This window comes from Phoxinus phoxinus, assembly GCF_949152265.1.
Source record: "Phoxinus phoxinus genome assembly, chromosome: 2".
NCBI classification, from domain to species: Eukaryota; Metazoa; Chordata; class Actinopteri; order Cypriniformes; family Leuciscidae; genus Phoxinus; species Phoxinus phoxinus.
Window position 1 is genome coordinate 36,952,328 of NC_136877.1, and position 21,651 is coordinate 36,973,978.

The 21,651-nt window shown below is 37.6% G+C and overlaps 1 protein-coding gene across 1 annotated transcript in view; it reads right to left on the reverse strand.

Moving 5' to 3' along the window:
• Positions 1–7,779, reverse strand: part of dok4 (docking protein 4) — a 46,729-nt gene extending 38,950 nt beyond the window's left edge. Inside the window, exon 1 of the mRNA XM_079605022.1 lies at positions 7,478–7,779. The gene's annotated coding sequence lies outside the window, so the exon portion shown is untranslated. The remainder of the gene's footprint in view (positions 1–7,477) is intronic.
• Positions 7,780–21,651: the final 13,872 nt, after the last annotated feature.

A 21,651-nucleotide genomic window follows, 5' to 3' on the forward strand; every position in this document is an offset into this window, starting at 1 on the left:
ATATTTTACCCAATAATGCAACTTGAAAGAAGAACCAGCATAATAGCTGATGACATTATAAAAACATTATAATATCTAGAATTTGTTTAGTAATTCTAAACATTATAAAAGTATAGATTAAAATAAAAAAATAATAGCCTACAAATATAAACGAGGTAAAATTTAGAATTTTGGACATTAATTAACATTTTGGTGCATTACTACTCCATGGTATTTTTTTTACCATGGTATGCTAATGATATACTCCAAAAAAACAACAAAAAAAAAAACAACAACATAGTATTGGTATGTCCAAAAAAAAAAAAAAAAAAAACTGGTACTTTTTTGTTAATAGTGTAATGAATGCAAGTAATGGTTGCTGAATGTTCTCCTAATCTGTTTTCTTTAGATGAGGGTCCAATTCTCAATATTAGATAACTATAAACTATGACTTTTGCCCCAATAAACTCCTAATTACGGCTTATTAATAGTTAGTGAGGTAGTTGTTCAGTTTAGGAACTGGGTAGAATATGGTCATGCAGAATAAGGCATTAATGTGCATTAATGTGCAAGTACTAATAAACAGCCAATATCCTAGTAATATGCATGCTAATTAGCAAGATAATAGTGTGAATGGGACCTTAAACTATAAAGTGTTACGCGGTTTTCTTTTTCAGGTAGCTCTGATGAGTTGGGCAACAAATTAATCATGGTTTCCAAGAATCTCTCTCTTACTCAAACAGTGTTTTTGTCTGTCACTCTTATTCGCTCTCTGTCTCACACAGATGTGCCCTGACAGCCTTGCATGACATGAGGGTGAACAGAGAAAGAGATGGAGAAGATGAAGGAAGCAGAAATGAGACACAGACAGACCGAGAGATACAGAAACAGGGGCTGAGGGAGGATGTCAGAGCTCGGGAGATTGTTCACGTCAGCATTCTGGAGCTTCTGGCTCTCTCGTGGCAGGCTGAAGTGACAGGCACGCCTTGTACAGAATAACGTACAATTTGTTATAAATCAGTGTGTCGGAGAAATGAGGGTAGGATGCATGAGAGAAAGAGAAGAGGAGATGCTTTCTGAGACATTTACATGCGCGTCATTTAGCTTTGTAACACAGGCTTCAAACGCATCTACTTCACAGAAGCTGATAACAACACCTCAGCTCCAGCCTTATCTGAACCTGCAGCTGTCACGTACAAATTGGTAAAAATTTGTATAAAATTAAGACACTTTGTGGAAATTGAGGGCAAATTTTTTTGGTCATCAGGTTTCCTAAAAATCTTGCCTTGTGACTTGCAGATATGAGTGTCTCGGACTAAGTAGAAAATGGCATATGTTCAAACGGTCTTTTTCAATGAATCAATTCAAAACTCTGATTCAACACTGCCCTAAAAAAAAAATCATAAATTAAATTGTTAATATAAAAAATTTAGGAAATATTTCGATTAATTACATTGAATTTGTATATTTGTGCATATATACGAGAAAAATACATCTGTTAATATAGTTATTTTAATAAGCAAGCAATGTGAAAGAATGTCTTTACATTAAGTCATTTACATTGCTCAATTTACATAAAATATTTTGAATTAAATTAGCCATATGGGCTAAATGGTAGAATCTAAAGAACCATAATGCAAAGATTGAAAAATATATATTTAAAAATAATATATATATGTAAAATAAAAATAATTATACATATATCAAGGTGACTGAAATGAAACTTGTGCTAAAAAGTAAAGCATTATTTCAGGATTATTTTACTGTGCTCAAATCAAATTCAACGGTATTATAAGTTAACGGACAGTTTATTGTCAAGCCTGCTTTTATTTGTATGGCACTTTTCACAATACGTGTTGTGTCAAAGTAGCTTAACAGAAAAAGGGAGGGAATTGCACTCTGGCAACAACAAAAAGCTTATGTTTAGCTACAAGATGGAGAACCAGACTCATCGTAGGATGACAAGAAAAGAGATCAAGAAAAAAAGAAGATAGAATATAAAAGACTTCCAGCTGCAGGTAACATAAAAAAAAGCGACAAAACCATAAACGATTCCCCAACCTGTTGCTAGAGTTCTACCATTACCCATTATTACTTTAGTTACATAAAGTTAAAAACTCTGAAGAAAAGAGGGCCTAATGTCAAATTCCAGTCTCATAACTTCCCAGTTGATTTATGAGATGCCGCATAACAGCTGAGCATTAGGGGGAAGAGAGAGAAAGATACAGAGGGAAAGACAGCAGGAGGAAATGCGTTCTCTATTCATTTGTTACAGAGGGAGTGCACGAGGGCACAACTTAGACACAAAACAAGCCGCAAGCCGCATCTCTATCTCTGTCATAAATTATGGATGTTGTCTGATGTCTCCTAACTGCTGTGAGGCTCTCAGGGGGCCTTCTCAGCGGCAGGCCTGGCAGAAGAGCTGAACTTATAATGTAGAGCCTTCCCCTCTCAATGTCAGCTCCAGCTCGGGGAGTGCTGGTCAAAAGCACGGGTCATGGACTGGTGCAGCAGTGGTAAAACATTACTGGAAGATCAGCACACTTTATTCATTGCATGCTTTCAATTATAATTAGCAGTCCTTGCTAAGGCAAATATCACTATTGCACAAAACTTTTTTTCAGAGTATAGGCCTACTTGTCAACATGTGAGAAGTGCCGGTATGCAGGAAAAAGTGAGTACGTACGCTACCGATTAAAATATAGAAGTGCCAGTACTGGTTACCACTCAGTACACACAATAGTATCACAGCAATGGGTTTGAGACGGCCATGAATGAAGGCAAAGTTTTATAAGAAAATGCCATCAGAAGTGTTTTACCCTTTCAAGTGTATTATAATTTGGTAGACTTCGATGACATTTTCAAGCATCACTGTTTATAATTAGCTGGGCCTTTACATTAACTAACCCAGTGACAAGATAACTTTCAACACAGGAAGCACTGACATAAACAGGAAACTGCTGTTCGGCAAATCCTCTTACAGCAGAGTCAGCTGATGAGACCTTTGAGAAATAACATTATGAAAGCTTTATTGAAGCACTATTCAGCTGGAACATACAGTATAGGCCAAGACATGCACTATAGAAGCACAATATTCAACCTGGATATACAGACATTCAATATAGAAACATTATATTCAGCTGGACGTATAGACAATGGACATACCATTGGATGTATAGATACACTGTCTGTGTGTTAGCTGAATGGTGAAATTTGGTACAAAAGTATTATCAATCTATCAAGATCAAATCAGCATATGGCAGAAGACAGAAGGAGAAGGGAAGAGAGGCCACTTGTCCTATATGGTGTGCTGTACTTATGCACAAAATCACAAACCTACTCACAAACCTACTCTTTGTGTCCCAAACACACATACAATGTCACAAACTCATTTGGTCCCTCAGCTGGGTCCTCTGTCAGGGTCACAGCCATTTACTCGGTCCCATCCATCAGCACAGACTACACATGGGCGCGCACACACACACGCGCGCGCGCACACACGGACACACACACACACTGCCTAATATGTAGTAAAATTCATTTATGTTGAATTAATTCAATTATAAATTATATGAAATACCGAAATTTGCCAGAAAAAGTAGTAGTTTGCATCACTGAATACTACCGTTGGTCGGTTCCCATTTTTATTGTACAACAGTTGTCAAACATGAAATGTTTAGCTGCTAACATCTTACCACGCACACTTTCTGGTCATGCTCGGCTTGTGTGAACAGTATATATATATATATAGGCCTATGGTATATCCCGCCTTCGTTGATTTGAGACTAAGAGCAATTTGGCTGTAAGGTTCTTTGATTATCAATAATATTTATTATTAAATGTATTAATATTTATTAAGAGCTTTAACCAATATATTAAGCACGTGCAAAATTATCTAACATTGATGATGATAAACTAAATCCTATTAAAATCATCTGCTGAGGATACAGATATTCGTACATGTGTTAACTTTGTCTGAAGTGCTCACGGACTAGCTGCGATCATTCCAATATGGTGGATAGCTTACGTATAGTGGCCCACAGAAAAAGTTGCTGGTAATAAGGCTCTATCTATATCTATGATCATATCAACAAACACAGCAGTGTGTAATGGAGTGCAGCAAAGTAACCATTGTAAGGTACAATTTAGCCATATATGATTATCGTCCACCTCCATTTCTATGGTGGTTACAGTCCTTTCGAAACTCACTCATAAACTCTGAACAAAGACCCCTTTGCAGTCTCAAAGCATATTTTGACACCTTTAACCTTGTTAAACCCTCAAAACAAAGCATATTTTCAAAACCCAAATGCTTCAATTCTTAATTAAAAAAAACATACTGTTGAAATCCCTTGTGTTATGGAAATGCCGTGCATTGCAGTCTACGTGCACTTCGATAAACAACACCAAACTCTTTAAATATGCCGCTCAGACATGACAGACAGCAGTGTAGGGAGTCTGTGGCGCTTATGTACGCCAAAGCTCTGGGGAGGGGAACAGAAATCCAAACAAATCAATGCAGGCCGAGCCCCGGAGAGACGGGAGCCTCCACCACCGCCAATTACTGCAGCGCAGAAACAAACACAGTGGAAGTGAACTGGAAGAGAAGGCAAAGTCTGCTGCTAGCAGGTATAGCTGTAGTTTTGCATGTGCGTGAGGCCGAGGGAGGGGAAGAGGGGGGTCTGGATAGACTCACACAGGCAGGTTTGCTGGGTCTGGCAGTGCAGGCAGGCCACTCTGTAATTTACAGAGGTGGAATGCAGCATGCAGCCGCGGGTGCTAATTACAGAGTGTTCATCTCTCTCTCTCTCTCTCTCTCTCTCTCTCTCTCTCTGACTGTGAGCCAGCCGACCAAAACCAGCCGACTCCCACACTGCTCCGCTGTCAGCTGCAACCTTCAGACAAAATGCAGAAGTGCACGCACACACACACCAGGACAGCTGTTTGGATAACATCTATGACTCAGGTGACTATACACTCTACAAAAAGCCCACATAAAGGTTTAATAGTATGTAAAGAGCATTGTAATAGACCCCATTACAAAGCCACTGGAAATGGACTGCCAGTACTTATAAGGCTATTCATCTCTCTTGACTGGAATCTTGTTCTGTCTGTTATGTTTTTTTTAGCAGCTACTGGTCAGGTCATATAGCATGCTCTCTTGGATGGCACTGATCTCTCCAGTCATGGCATGTGTATTGATGCCTTTGTTCATAGTGAACGAATTCATTGAAATCCATCGTTTTGTGTCCCAATTATTCATGCAAGCACACTCTCAAAACCAAAGCAAACCCACACATAAAGTCTGCCACATATATATTGTGTACTACGCACCTCCACAGCAACAGTGTCCGTTCTGCCCACTAATCATATTGCGTTTAATTACATGAGTTGGATTATAGGGGAAACCCAAGGTCAGCAGGAGAAGAGCCTAGACTCACTTAGGGAAACATCCACCCCCTCAGTGGTCAAATTCAACGTTGCAGCTTTTTAGATGTGAACGAGACTAAAATTAAGAAAGCAGAGAGAAAAGGATGGAAGACAAACTGTTTTGCGCTTGACATTTGTTATGAGGTTTTGCCAGACCTCATTCACTGAGATGAAGTGCTAATTCCAATACTTGCTGTCTCATGCAAACATGGTTTTCCTACTTACTAATGTCTTTTCTAAATACGATTAAAGCCTATTAATGCTTCTGTTGCAAAAATGTTCCACCAAGAAAAACTGCAAACAATAATCCAAAAGAAGTGTAAGCACTTCAGTTGACTCAAGTGACAAGACAAATGGGCTTCATTCAATCACTACCAAGCATTAAATCAGCATAGTCGTGTTTAGTTTAAAGGGGTTATAGGTTAATAAGTGTTTATCCACCGTAATCTTCATTGTGCTCAAAAGCAGTTTACCTATGATAACACCATCATGGTAATAAGCTATCACGTTGATGGATAAGATGATTTTTTTTTTTACTTTCTATGTTCTCTACAGCCAAGGAGGATTTGCAGACTAATTTATTATGAGCTTTAGTGAAGCTGGTTATGCTCAGAGAGATAAGGCTCAGATTAAACGCTGTCCTTTATCAGCATGCAGCACATTCAAAAGACACTGTTTCAATTTAATTAATTGCCCAGAAGACAAGGTGCAAGGCAATTATTTTCCATACTTAGACATTCGTGTGAAAATATTTACAAAAAGGACAGTAAATGGGAACATATCCAGGAACAGAGCTCTTTTTTTTGCCTCTAGTTGCATCTCAAAATCTACTGTTCTGTCTACCTAGACAGCTTTTTAGGCACCTGAGCCAACCCCGCACACGCCTACAACACAAAATATAAATCACTAGATTTAAAGATATAAGCTGTGTCCGAAATCATCCATCCACTAATCCCTATGTGGTGGTTAAGTGCACTATGTCAGCAAGGACTGAACAAAATGAAGTGAGTGAATTCGGATGCTGATGTAGCCATGATCGAGTGAGTCGAGTAGGGTTACCTGATGATGACCCTAGAAAATAATGAATGAATGCCTGTTAATGGCTTGTCAAGAAAAATGGCCCATTTCTACGTAGAAAACAATCAGTCATGAACACCAGCACTGAAACAATATTGCAATTCATGTATTATTCATCTTTAATTGAAGTTACTTCTCATATGGATTAGTTAGCCATGCTGAATATAGGTTTTCTCTCTTCTAGCTCTTCTCTAATCGGTTTGTTGTTATCCCAGCCAAGAAGATGCCTTGTTTTCTTTTTCATCTGGACTTCTTAGCTAATTTATCTCTCAAAAGTTGTATGCGTACATAGTCGTTTTTGGCATAAGTTAACTATTCTAACTTCTCTTATAATGAAAAGAGACTGCGGAGTGACATTGTGACATGAAAGTAATGCTAGTGTGTTGTCATAGGTAAGTTATAGCCTACTTAAATTTGTCTTGGTCAAATGATAGCACACAGAGTGGAATTCAACACATAAAAACTAGTACAGCAGATAATTACCAGTTATTATTTAACATTAATATAAATCTTACAATTAAAAATATTAATTGATACTGGTATGCAAGACTTTTTTGTACAGATTAACTATATTGGCAGATTAACAACAAAGGCAGTGCATAACACAAACACAGAATTGTCATTTAAAGACCTGGGCATAATCACATAAAAAGGCAGGTCATTTGAGCAGTTGAATGGACCTGTACGGGTTAATTAGCTATCCTGGGTCTAAAGATGCACTTCTCAACTAAACTATGTGCTTAACTTCAAACACACTCACATCAGACAAACGCAGCATTCAAAAAATGGGATGCTGTTGCACAAAAAGTTTATCAAAGGAGTAAACATGTAATGATGGACAAAATTCAATAAGCAATTTGCGGATAGGAAAAAAAATGCAAATTCAAACAACACAATTCTTAATTACCCCATTCTTTCTGTAGTATTTTTTTAGTGTGACTGAAGCAAAGATCTTGGCTTCGATACAGCACATGAACTTTCATAAACCTACCTGGATGATGTTCTGCTGAAGGTGCGGCCCCTTCCGAGAAGACAGCTGCTTTTAAAATGTGAAAATGCGATGTTTTTGCTTGTGCCCTAACAGAAGAAGAAAAAAGACACACGCAAGTTTTCTTAGAAAATAAATGTGTTCGGACATTAGACCTGCGGACAGTATTCCAAGTGACTCTTCTTGGTTGTCGTCTAGGGTTTCGGGACGAGACGCTGTGCAGCGCGTCTGAATCTCAAGCTCTAAACACATACACACACACACACAGACACACACGGCTGTTTCACTCTCAGCTGTCTGTCTCCAGCTCGCAGACAACAAAAGTCCACCCTTTACCGTAGTGTGTTGAAAAAGAGCGCAAAAGAAATAACGAATGGGTTTACTGTTATTTATTTATTTGTTTATTCTTAGTCACTCTCCATCAAGAAACATTTCATTTTGGTAACACTTTACGATGAAGTCTAATTTGTTCTCATTAGTTAATGCATTAGCTAACATGAACTAACAAGGGGCAATATATAGGCGTATTTTAAAGCATTTATTAATCTTAATGTCATAACTCATAACTCGTAAAAAAAGTTTGTTCATTCTAGTTTACAGTAGCCTACAACAAATGTTAACAAATACAATTTCTGATTATGAAAATGTATTAGTAAATGCTATAATTAGGGCCTGAGCGCACTGTAAAAAAATGTTTTGTTAAATTTAAAGCTGTGGTTGCCAGAAATTTACCGTAATAAATACGGTAGCACCATTTTAGGTTTTACAGACTTAACTTCAAATTTACAGTAATAAACTGTATATCGTTATCCGATATAATGTTAATTTAACGACCTATTGAAGTATTAGGATCTGTTTTGTACCATTGTTATACACTGATCAACAATCACAGCAGTGATGAGTCACATGATCAATCAAAGCTCATCACAAGCAGCTCTTCCACAAGAAAGATAATACTAATAGGCTATGTCATTCACACATCATGTTAACACACATGAAATTTAAAAAATGCAATAAACATTAATTTAACAACATTAAATGTAACATAAAACCCTAATGTACAAAACTGATTAGAAAAAAACTAAGAAAACTATGAAGAAACAGTTATTTCAACAAAAATACATCAAATGTGAAGTGTCACGCAATAATAGTGGGAATTGTGGGTTTTCCACTATAAATACAATGAGTTTTTCCTTTTCACTTTCAAAAACTGTAAATTTAACGGTATTTTACAGTAAAATTACATTAAATGTACCATTAGATCTATCACATTTATTTACCGCATATAGTAAGGAAACTTTCTGTTAACAGTTTAAGTCTTTTACCGTTAAAATCACGATCATTTTTTTTACAGTAGAAGTGTTGTTCATTGTTCATGTTAACAAATGAACCCTTATTGTAACATTAATTATTACATATTTATATCTAAGCTTTATTGTTTGGTCAAATGTATTCATGATAAATTAAATGCTGAGAGAGAACTGTGAAATCTGTAATGGAGAAATCACTAGGAGACACACACTCTTAAAAATAGAACTATATACTAATAAAGCACTGGAAAAGGGTTCCTTAGATTATTAAAATTTTCTTCACAATTGAGAAATGATGGTTCTTTTAAGAACTGTTCACAGAAAGGTTCTTTTGGGAGCGCAAAATGGTTCTTCTGTGGCATCACTGTGAAAAGCCCCCTTTTGGAATTATTATTATCATCTGTGGAAAAAACGAACGGTGAATAACTTTCAAATATTGACACCAGGCAATCAGCCAGATTGGTACCAAAACATCTTTGTTTCCATTGGAACTGATAAGAAAACCTGTGTGCTTGTACTCATGGATATTGCCTAAAGGCAGCCAAACAGATTAGAGTTTACTTGACTGAAAAAGTGCATTCCGGTTTTATGTGCAATTATGTGTATTCATCAGTCAGTGAACGGTCAGACTGAGGCTGAGACTATCATCACTGTGTGCTTAAGCAAGGCATGTAAACCCAATTAAGTTGCTTGAAGAAAACGCCATGAATTGATGCATCAAAAAAAAAATCTCAAATTAAGTACTCAATTTGCTGGTAAAAGCTTTCAATATAAACCATTGCCATTATACTGCTTTTATTAGCATTCAAATGATCAGTACAATCATTCTTGGTAACAAAATATTATGTGGATATGAATTTGAAATATGGATGTTTTGTCTGTGTGCATTCTCACAGACGTCGCAATAGAGGCGTTCGGGCCCTGCACGAGGCCCAAGAGAACCACTCACTTGCAGGGTAAATGATGGATCTTTGGTGGGAGCATTCAAGTGAGTCTGCTATTGCTGATGTTGGAGTTTCTAGGCTAGATACGTCATCATCATCACTCACAATGAATGCTGATCAGTCTTTTTAAAAATGAGTTATGAACATTTGAGAAAACGGTGTCTGAACACCAATGATTTTTTGGTGATGTTGAAACTCACAGTTCTAAGCAGCATTAAACATTAGTCTCGAATCACGTGTCATTTAAAGTTTTGATGTCAGAATTGATTGCCCCCAGCTGGTTTGAAGTGGGACACGCATATGGACCACTTGGGGTTATCTCAGATTTGTGACAGCAAAAAAATTCCGCTCTGTCCTTGTCCTCGGTTCTCATGGAAACAGAGGCAGGAAAAGTGATGCACAGTAAAGCAGTAGAGAAGAATGACAGCGGAGGATTACGCACCAGTATGAGGCATAAACCGCTATTATAGCAAGTTGCAAAAGAATCAGGTTGTCAACTTACATTTCTAAGATTGATAGAATTTTGGATACTGATTTGTATAGCTTAGGTCCACTATTTTACATTTAGATTACCTTTGTTTTTTTCAAATATACTTAAAAGTTAACCTTCAAAACACTGATTATTTAAAGTCCCCCTGTAGTCATTAATTGCATTGCTTAAAACTCATCTTTGATCACCAAAATGACATATTTAAAAGTTTTTTCCTTAAAATTGTCTTCATGTCTTAAAATAACTTGAATATAACACCCTTGCCCTTATTTAGGATAAACGGTTCTATGAATATGCAAATTAGCCCGTCTCCACTCACTCACACCAACTCAGAGATCCACATGTTGACCTGATTGGTTACAAGGTAGTTTGTGACATCAGAAACAAATCCGATTTTAAATGCGTTTTGATATAGTCAGAGTTCACTGCAGTTTAAAGGAGAAAATGCTCAGCAATGCTGACTTGTGAATTTGCACATGGTTTGTCTAAAGCATATTAAAAACACCACATAGATTTCACCAAACACCACACCAGATTGATTTTCACCACAGTGGGACTTTAATAATACTTTTAAATGTGATCTTTAGCCAATTTCAAAATAAGTATCCATTTTTCATACTGTAGATTGCAATAATAAATTCACTTGCATAATTTAAGATAATTGATTTTAGATCTTTAGTGGCCGTTTCCCGGACAGAGATTAAGGGCCCTATTTTAACAAACTAAGCGCATGGTCTAAAGCGCAGGGCGCAAGTGCACTTAGGGGGTGTTTTTATTCTAAGGCACATTTATAAAAGTTAAACTTAAATGTCCTAGTAATTATACTACTAAAGCCTAATTCTGGCTTAATCTAAGCCCTGTCTGTGAAACCAGGCCCATGGGATTACTTGGACTATGTCAGTGAAGATCAATACACACACACACACACACACACACACACACACACACACACACACACACACACACACACACACACACACACACACACACACACACACACACACACACACACACACACACACACAGCTATAGCCTCAGATATGTTCTCACAAACACCAATGAACACATTTGCTCTGAACTGAATGCCTAATATAATGCACTTTATTCGGTTGCACCATTTGTTCTTAAGGCAGAATAGCTCGTAGGCCTTAAGCTCTCCGTAATGTAATTCATAGTCGCATATAATATGACGTTTAGGCTATACCTCAAAATTCCAATAGCAGCCTTCAAATACTGTAGGTGAGCAGATGTTGTGTTTAAATGCTGTGAATTTAAGTGTATCCTTCATTCTAACTTCTTTTGCCTCATGTGACTAAAATTAAGTTTCCTTTTAAGGAACACGCTGACTTTTTGGGACTTTAGCTTATTCACCGTATCCCCCAGAGTTAGAGAAGTCCATAAGTCCTTTTCATCTCTGTGCGTGCCGCAACTCTGTCTGACGCACCCACCGCTAGCCTAGCTTAGCACAAAGACTAGAGGTAAACGGCTCCAGCTAGCATTCTGTACGTTCCCCGTATACATTCTGGGAACTATATTCTCAGAAGGCGGAGCACTGCTACTTGGGCGGAGTGATTAGCGCAACATTCTGAGCGAACTCTCTGCTCCTCACTCAGGTGCACATCACTCCGCAGAAGTAGCAGTGCTAAAAAGTCGGCGTGTTCCTTTAAATACGATACCACTTAGTCATGAATAACATAATTTGTTTTTACATTTAGGTTAAATAACGTTCAGAAACTGTATTTGAAACAAAATGAATAAGGATCAATAAATACTGATACAAAAAAAAAGATAAAAATGACATTTATTTATTAAGACTGATTTTATTGGACATGCACGTCCATGTTTAGGACAGGTTCGTGTTGATGAACCGCTAACGAAGTAATCTTTTCACATAATGTTCTTTCTCTTAAAATGTAAGCGAGTGTAAATGTCAGTGTTATCTTAATGTCTAAAGAATTGAAGTCTGTCAGGTAAAAGAAGAGCTTATTGATGCAGTTCAGTCTTCTATTTTATTCCAACCGTTACTCCTGATCAGAGGCTACCGTAAATATTTCATACGTAGAGTTGTGCTTCAGCTAAGTTTAATGGTGCAATAAAAACATATTTAGTAGTGCGCAAGCTGTAACTTAGTGTCAATTTACATCAAAACTAGGCTAAGTTATAACTCATGCACAGCTGGTGCAACCGGCCCCTGGAGTAATTCTAGTCTTCCTCCAGGAAACCATGGTCATCAGGTATGTTCTCCAAAGGTTGTGGCTCTCAATTTTACACCTGTCAGTAATTCATCCAACTGGCCAGTATCTTTTTTTTGCAGGTCCTCCGCCAGTCTTAAACATCTCTTCGTGGCGGCATGGCAGCAGTCATTTTTTGTGGTTTATTTTTATATTCTTCCATAGCTACTGTAGTATCAACCCACAGATTTCACAAAACAGAAAGGTAATGAAGCTGATTAATCAATCTTACCTGAAGTTGTTGCATTTTTCTTGTAGAAGTGTGTTAATTTGCATTGAATTAATTACAAGTAGATTTCCTAGCTTTTCTTTGATTCCACAGCTGATGTTTGCAGCCTTTCTTTGCTATGAGTTTTCTTTTGATCAGTAAAGTTTTTTGATTGCAGTCTTTTACTGCTCTCATTGTTTTCCTTGGATTTGCTTCTCAGTTCCATACAATTGTAAGCTTTTCTTGGTTCATTGTATGTTTTATAGGCAACCTTAGTTGTGCTAAATCAGATTAGCACATTTTGGTTTTAAATTACTCTTGTTTATTTTAGTTCAGTGGCCTATTGCAGAAAGCCTGCAATATATATATATTTTTTGCTTATCTGCCAGAAGTTAAATAACAGTGCATTTCTGGTGCCAACTGAGAATGTATAGGAGAAACTCATACATTACGTATTCTACTTCAGAGGAAAAGCAAGTAAATGAGAGGTGATTGAGAATGCAGGACCATGAATGGGGGAGGAGCAGGAGGCCCGGAATTTGTTCCAAAAAATGGTGCCGCCACACTGATAAGAGTGTGTGATAACGTTGACAGAGGGGACAAGAGGCAGACATGAGGGCAAGTGATGACAAGCAGAGGCTCATGCCCGCATGCACTTGCATTTATTCACATACACAGAGACGAAGTGCAGATACCATTTGTGCAACTATACTTAAAGATCTTTGAAGACATGTACATTATTTCCTTCCAACTATGGATCATGAATTCACACACGTTCTAAAGCTTAAAAAGCATCGAGGTTTTTATACTCTTTCAAAACGTTTTTTTTTTTTTTATCAAATGAAAAATGAGTAGTGTAAAATGTAAAAATAATGGTTTATGTTTCTTATTTTAACAGGGTTACATAACTACAGATGCAGGGTCACCCCAGTTGTGATGCTCCTGCAATGTGTTTTTACTTCAAGTAACAATAAAATGGGGGAAGCGACAGATTCTTTCTTCCATTGTGCATGAGACCTGGCTCAGTCCATCGGTTGTTGATTGTATGGAAATAAATCTGAATGCGAGTTTCCATTTGATTTTAAAAAAGGGGCTGGGTTTAAGCAGACAATTGGCGCTTTTCCACTGCATGGTACGGTACGGCTCGGTTTGGTACGGCTCACTTATGGCGCATTTCCACTGCATGGTACGGTACGGCACGGCTCGCTTTAAATGGTACCACCTCTGTTGAGGTTCCAAGCGTACCGTACCAATACTAAATGTGACGTGAAAACACTGCAGATCACTGATTGGTCAGACAGAATCGTCACTTCAGCGCCATTGTATTTGCGATACGAGACACTAAACCCGCTAGATTTAAATAGCCAGACAACAGCCAACGCGGTAGCACCTGTTTTTAGAGTATTTACTTGACAAAAGAAGTAAAAAAAAATCAAACAAGAAATGGCTGAATCGTGGTCAGTGGACGAGGTGCAGACGTTCCTCTCGTTGGTTGCCGAGGAGCGGATCCGGTGAGAGCTGGATGGGGCAATACGGAATGAAAAAGTGTTCCAAGAAGTAAACAGCTCTTAGCCGCACACGGCTACCACCGGACCTACAACTATTAACGATCAGTCCCACCCACTTTGAAGCGGTACTAACTGCAATGGAAAAGCAACCGAGCTAAAGCGAACCGAACCGTGCCGTACCGAGTCGAGTCGTACCACGCAGTGGAAAAGCGGAGCTTGCCGAACCGTTCCGCACCGAGTCGAACCGTACCGAGCCGAACCGAGCCGTACCATGCAGTGGAAAAGCGCCATAACCATTTTCAACTAAAAACGGAAAACCTTTTATGCGTTTTGGCGGTTCATTTACATGACTTTTGAAAGCGTGCAAGTTTTTGAAAACAATACCGTTATTGTTTTTGTGTAAACTATAAAAACGCAAATTTGTGAAAACGGTGACGTCATGTGCATGCGTATTATATATCTGCTCAGTCGCATATTTTTCCTTTACAAAGTGACATCGCCAACTACTGGCCTGGCATGCATAACGCAGCATTTTAAGTTATTTTTGCGGATTCTTGTTTTGTGGGATTGTTTTTACAACGGTGTCATCTGTATATGAAAAACGCAAAGGAAAAAGGAAAAACGTTTCCATTTTTAGTACATCTTTGTCATGTAAACGTAGTACCCTTAATATTTGGAGAAGTCTGGTAGAGATATATCTGCCGTTTCAACGGAAGATCGAGTTATAACTTATTTTGATTAAGAATTATGAGGTAAAAAAATAAAAATAAATAAAAAATAAGTTCAGTAACATCCATTTAGAAATTGCTGACTTTTAAAACAGATATCAAACTGTCCCCTTTTTTAATTCCCTTGGTTAATTATGTAAGCTTGAGTCAAATAAATAGATATTAAATTGATCCACTGAGTTGGCCAACTGAGATAATGTGCTAGAAGTCATTACAGCAATACTGTACAGAAATACAGCAAATATCATACTCTGGTAATGATAAAAGTGATTTTGTCAGAGATTGGCTGTCTTTTTACATAATAGTACTTCTTTTTTTTTTACACAACTCCACACGCATCTCTGTTTTCTCTAACTCTCTCTCTCTGAATTGCACAAACTCACATACACGGCCCTCTATAGTTTAATTGAGTGCAGAGGACAAACACTTAGGAGACACAGCAGCAGTCTAAAAGCATCCAGTGCGAGACGTTTCATAAATGAGTGTAATCGTGGCCATATGGCAGCTTCTGAGAGCCTGAACCACATGTCTGGAAAAAATATCACTGACTCCATTTCACACAGCTCTGCCAGCCCAGCTCTCCTGAATCACTTAATACCTGTTTTTCTGCACATCACAGCATGCCTGATTTGTATGTGAATTTACACACACACACACACACACACACACACACAGACACACACACGCACGCACGCACGCACGCACGCACGCACGCACAGGACAAAATATGTTTTTCTAAAACAAAACATTATAAAATAGTAAATTGCTAGAACTCCACAGCTGAGCGAAGAGGGAATGCAGATGGGATTGTGGGAAGGTGAGCCAGCTGAAAAAAAGTCCACTGTGGAAAAAACACACACACCTACATTTTCTATAAATATTGAACAAATAGATTTTGATTGAAGTACCGCCACTCTCTTGATATAGCTGACCAAAGCTTAAGAAGAAAAATCAATGCCCTGATCTCTGGAGATCTATAATCATATCTTGTTCGCATCATGTCTTAAATCCTCTGACACCAATTCCACACAATCTTTATCAAAGCCTTTCTTCTCCCTGTATTCTCCTCAAAATATAGCTATTTTACAATAACATATTTCTCTTTTCATTGCCTTTAGCATGGCGTAATTTTTTACAACCTTTTATAGAAGTGCTATAGATCCAGTGAGTCATAAATCTCATGTCACTGCTAATTATGCCATCAGTCACAGCAGTCCTATAATGTACTGTTTACTGGTCCAAGCCCAATGTTTTCGCAAGCCTCGCAACTTGCGGTCTTCTATTTTAGTACTCAACGTTATCAAGTAGAAAATAAAAACCTGCATGCAGGCGTACAAAATTGAAATAATAATCACCATAAAGCAGAGCGGCTTGCAATTTATGACCTCATTAAAAAACAGAGGCATCAGAGGAGTGTTTTTATATAAAGAATTTTGTAATCCATTGTTGTAAACAAAAGAAGCAGTTCCGTGCAACAACAACAAGGTATCTTCATTTAAGCAGAACACTATTTTTTTTTGCTGCCTTCACTCTTTCTGTTTTTGTCTTCAGAACTCAGGCAATAGAGGGGGAAAATGGAGAGGAAGAAAAAAAACTAAAATACTGCCCACTGCATTAGATTTGAGTGTTATTTCTGTAAGTCTTACTATCTAATGTTGTTCTTTTGTCTTCAAATCAGGGTTGGATAAAATTCAGAATTTAATGATTGGCTCACTTTTAATTTAGGAGGGTGAATTTGAATGGAATTGGCCACATCGCACAGGAAGTTGAATTGGATTGACAGAAAAATGCATTCTGGGAAATGAAGTTCTATTGTTCTATCTATCGATCTGTCTGTATTAAGCTTAGTAAAACCACGTTTGTCATGGCAAAATTAGCTTTTCTAGTTAAAATGACAATAAATCTCTTTAAATTTAAATTCCTTTTACTTCTGCTTCCTTAAATTCAAACGGCAATCCTGCATTCGTTGCTACTTCAGTTCAAATTCAACAACTGAATTGGATTTTTAAAGCCATTCTCAATTCAGCATCACAACAAGTCTGTTTTAAATAGAGATCCATTGTCTCATTCTGTTGCACATGCAATACTTTGACATGTTTTTCTCTTCCATCGAGCTTCACAAACTAATAAGTCTCCAGCAACCTGTCATAAGCTTCCTCCTCACTATCTGTCCCCAGATTCTTCACAGAACACTCTGTTTCAATATTTTCTCTGATGTCACTGCATACAGCTTCCGCAGAGATGGAGATCGTGCTGTTTGGAGCCATCCGATTCAGTTTGGAAATCAAATTTGAATTAATTTGCGAATGAATTGGAAAGTGTGATAAATATTGAGTAGAGACAAAAGCTGCAAGTTGCATGTAATGCAAATGCGTTCACTGCTGCTGGGTTATGGAATTAATAGTTTATAATGTCAGAGAGAATAGTGTGAATGAATTCTAAAGAGGAAAGAAACAAAAAGAATTCATAATCACTCATGAAAAAACACAAGGAGCACACCCATCACATTTTTTGTGGGATCCATTATCCATTAACTTTTTCCATGGAATAATCAATAAACTTGAGCATTTCGGCAAAGAGATGGGATGTTTTTGGATATATATTAACAAGAATTCAAAAGAATTGAGGATGTTTTTCGCACACTTTAATTGCTAGAATAATTCTCCTAAATTGCCATTCAGAGGTGAGAGAGAAAACATTGTAAACAGCTCCAATGCAAATGAAGAAAGAATAGAAGTGGATCAATGGGGAGAAAAACATCCCCGCTGCTTGATAAATTAGGTGAGAATTCTTTCCTCATTTATTGCCAGATGGTTAATGTTGCCATATCAGTTGGCGTGCTGTTCAGAAACGATGGGATGAGGAGCACCTAAAAGCCAGCCGAACGATATATGCAAACTGTCTTGAGAATGGAGCTCAAATTGGATATTTATGATGTATTTATTGTATCTTGGCATTGTCTCTGGTAATCTTGTAGCGAGATAGCACATTTCACAGTGATAATAAGAGCATCTATTATCTGTGTGCATGATGGATGGAAGTAGTAAAAAAGAAAGCAACTCCTGTAGCTGAATGAATTAGGGTAAAGCCCTTTTGGCTTCAATGCAAGATCCTGGCACTGAATCTTTCTCTTCCTTCTCTCTCTCATTAAGAGCAAACTGCTGTTCTCCACAAAGAGACTAACATTCACATACAGATTCAAATTCACACTTTCACATGCATGCAGAGAGGTGCACATTATCATTTTACAAGCAGAAAATTAGGTTCTGGCCACGGTTTGTTTTCTTAACACCTCTCACCACAGGCTGCCCTGTCTGAAGAAAATTGCACATGGTAAGAGGTGTGCAGAAGTGTCTAGCTCTCTATATTCAGTGCCTCTTCAGTAGACATGTGTGTAACCTTTAAAAAAAAAAAAACACTGTAAAAGGGCACATTTGCAGTATGCAAAATCTACATTACTGTTTAACTCTCTTTGAAACTGGTTAATTTATATGTTTCCACATGAAGTACAATTTCAATCCATCCTTTTGTATGTTCAGCTTTAAATATGATAACGGCAAATCATTTTTTGAACAGTGCATTTGTATAGTTCATTAATCTGTTTTCTGCAGTAAAGTTTTGGAAATAACGTAATTGCCTCTCTACATGTGTGCATGTTGCCGCTGTGCTGTTCCCTGTGCTCAATCTCCACTGTCCAACATAATGATTCCACCCAGATCATTATTACTAGCCCCCAGCTGTCTCTGTCCCCTATTGCATGGACACAGTCCAACAGCACGTCCACCAATCACTGGCATCACCCAGAGCTGTCCCTTCTCTAACTTTAGATAGAAGATGGCTTGTCATGTTGATCTTGAACCATCTTTTTACCTAAAATCCTTTAAAAACCTGCAATTTCAAACGGAGTCAACTGAAAATGTGTTCTTTACACCCAAATGGCTAAACCAGATTAATGTCCTGCACTGATGGCAACTCTCATTTATCTCCCTGTACCCTCCTATCAGTGTGCCGACGCTCTCGCTTCTTCTGCTGATTTCTATTATTATTCGAAACAGACAGCCCTCATATCTCTGCTACATGAGCTAAGGGAGTGCATCAGCCTGTCATTTACTTGTTCCTAGTCCCTCTCTTTCCCTCTTCCGCTCTCTCTCAATCTCTGTCAGTGATTGGCAACTTGCTGTGGGGTTGTGTCAGGCCGGGTAGAGCACAGTGCCGGGTGCTGTTGTGTGGATAGAATAACTGCACCCCAGGCACAGGAGGTGATTAATATGAAACAAAGCCAGTGTGCTCTGGCTTCCGAACATCAGCCTTTACGCAGTTCGGGCCTGGTTAACAGGTCCCCTGTGATACAGAGAGAGAGTGAGACTGAGGGAGAAGACAGAGAATATCTGTCATGAGGAAGGTCAGTGGACTAACAGGGGCATTAGTCAAAGTTGCGCACACACACAAAATATAACTAAAAAAAAAAAAAAGATGCAGGTTTTAGACTTCAGATACCTGCAATAGAGCAACTTATTACTCAGCTCTTTTGTTCATGTTTTGTTCATAATGTTCACAAATTAACAACTTTTCTGATTTTTTTTTACACCTTAATACAATCACCAGAAGTAAAAACATATAAACTAACTACACCACAGTAGTATGACTTTAACATCACCACCAATAAGCTTCTGACAACTCTTTCAGTCTTTAATTAAAAAGAAAATGTGAGTTAGAATAGTTTGCAAGAGCGTGATTATAAACACAATGAGGCTGTAAAAGCGGACTAGTGAGTCCAAGTTTACCTGTTATATGATGACTTTGAATGTCCCTGACAACCACCTTTTTCAAGACAAGTAAAAACTTAAAGATCAGTATGGATATAACTGATGTATATTATGTCATAGAATAAAACATGAAAATGTCTTAAGCTTGTGTTAACCACAGACCCATTGTTTCAGGTATTATCACCTTCAGGACAATGGAACCAGGAGAAACAAAATGGGAACTCGTTTCTAGGTTTTGGCCTACAAAAATACATCATCACTGCAGCACTCTATTGTGCTGGAGTTTCTGCTGCCGAATTTAGTGTGTAGAGGACATTGTTTACATATTACTATGTTAAACTACATTCATATTTCAAATTTGCAGCTTGGATGCGTTCATTGGATGCTATCATTTAAGATGCTGTTTCACTAATCAAAAGTGTTAAGAACTGAGGAGCATGTTAAAAATATTCATTCTTTTTAATCAACAAATGCTCACTGTGATAATTCATTTGCCAGTAAGAAATGCTCCTTGTCTTGAAAAAAATGATACATGGTTATTATGATTCCATCTCTAATGGCACAGTCTTATAGAGTAATTTCATATTTGAACAGGTATTCAGACTGGAGCCTAAATCATCTCAGAAGGGTAAAGACTACATCCCCCCCCCAAAGACACAATACAATTTATTAAACCTGACAAGCTGGTCAAATCCACAAATCCTGCATTGTCTGTTTGAGAGCAGAATAAATTTGAATGAGACAGAGTTAGTATAGAAATGAGACATTACAATGGTGGGCATTATAAAAGCTAGCCTACAGAATTGTGTCTTTACAGTAATAACAATAAAAGGATGACGAAGCCCAAGTCAGCTGTTTAAATGTTATTGAAGTGTTAGTTCTGAGTCTGACATCATTTACTCACCCTGTTGTTCCAAACCCGTGAGACTGATCTTCAGAACACAAATTAAAATATTTGTGATGAAATCTGTGCCATTTCTGTCCCTCCATTGACAGCTATGCAACTACTTTTTGAAGCTTCAAAAAGTTCATAAAGCGATCGTAAAACTGATCCATATGAATCGAGCGGTTTAGTAAAAAAAAATCTGTAGAGACACGATCGCTTTATATGACGAACAGATTTAAATTAGGCTTTTATTCACATATAAACATTCACCACAGCACACATCAGTTGGTAAACGGAAGCTCAAGCATCTTCGCTTGATGTGCGAGAATATGAGGTTCATCTCGTGTGTTACACAGAACGTTTGAGCTTCCTCAAGAACCAACGAGGTTTGTTCTCATGCATCAAAGCAGGTTCGGTTGAGCTTCTGTTTGCTGATCAATATTTAGGCTATAGGCTACTGTATGTGAATAAAAGCATAACAAATCTGTTCATCAAATAGGCCTAAAGCAATCGTATCTCTACAGAAAATTTTGACCAAATTTCGATTCATATGGATTCGTTTTACTATCTCTTTATGAACTTTTTCATGTCAAAAAGTTTTTCATTAAAAATATCTTCATTTGTGTTCCGAAGATGAACGAAAGTCTTACGGGTTTGGAACAATATGAGGGTGAGTAAATGATGACCGAATTTTCATTTTAGGGTGAACTAACCCTTTAATTCTTTATTACTCATGTAGTGTTCGGGGACTTTAAAAGTGTAGCTTGCCAAGCTAAAGCTAATCCTAATTTGAATCATATAACTAACTACACAAACAATAAATAAATAAAACTCCTAAAAAGTAGCTATACAATTTAATAACTAAAGTATACAACTACATTTAAGTTACTAAAGGGCCAGTATATTTTTATAATGACATATTTTTCCAATTATATGTAGGCCTATATAATTTAACATTTAACTGGAGTCCTTCAAAACAATGAGAAGAACTACTGTAATACTGCAAAACATTTAGTTGTGTCGCTAAATCTCAAAGATGAGTGTAAAAGTTTGCTTATTTTACCACAGATAACAGCCATGCACTCAGATGAGACCGGGGCTAGTTG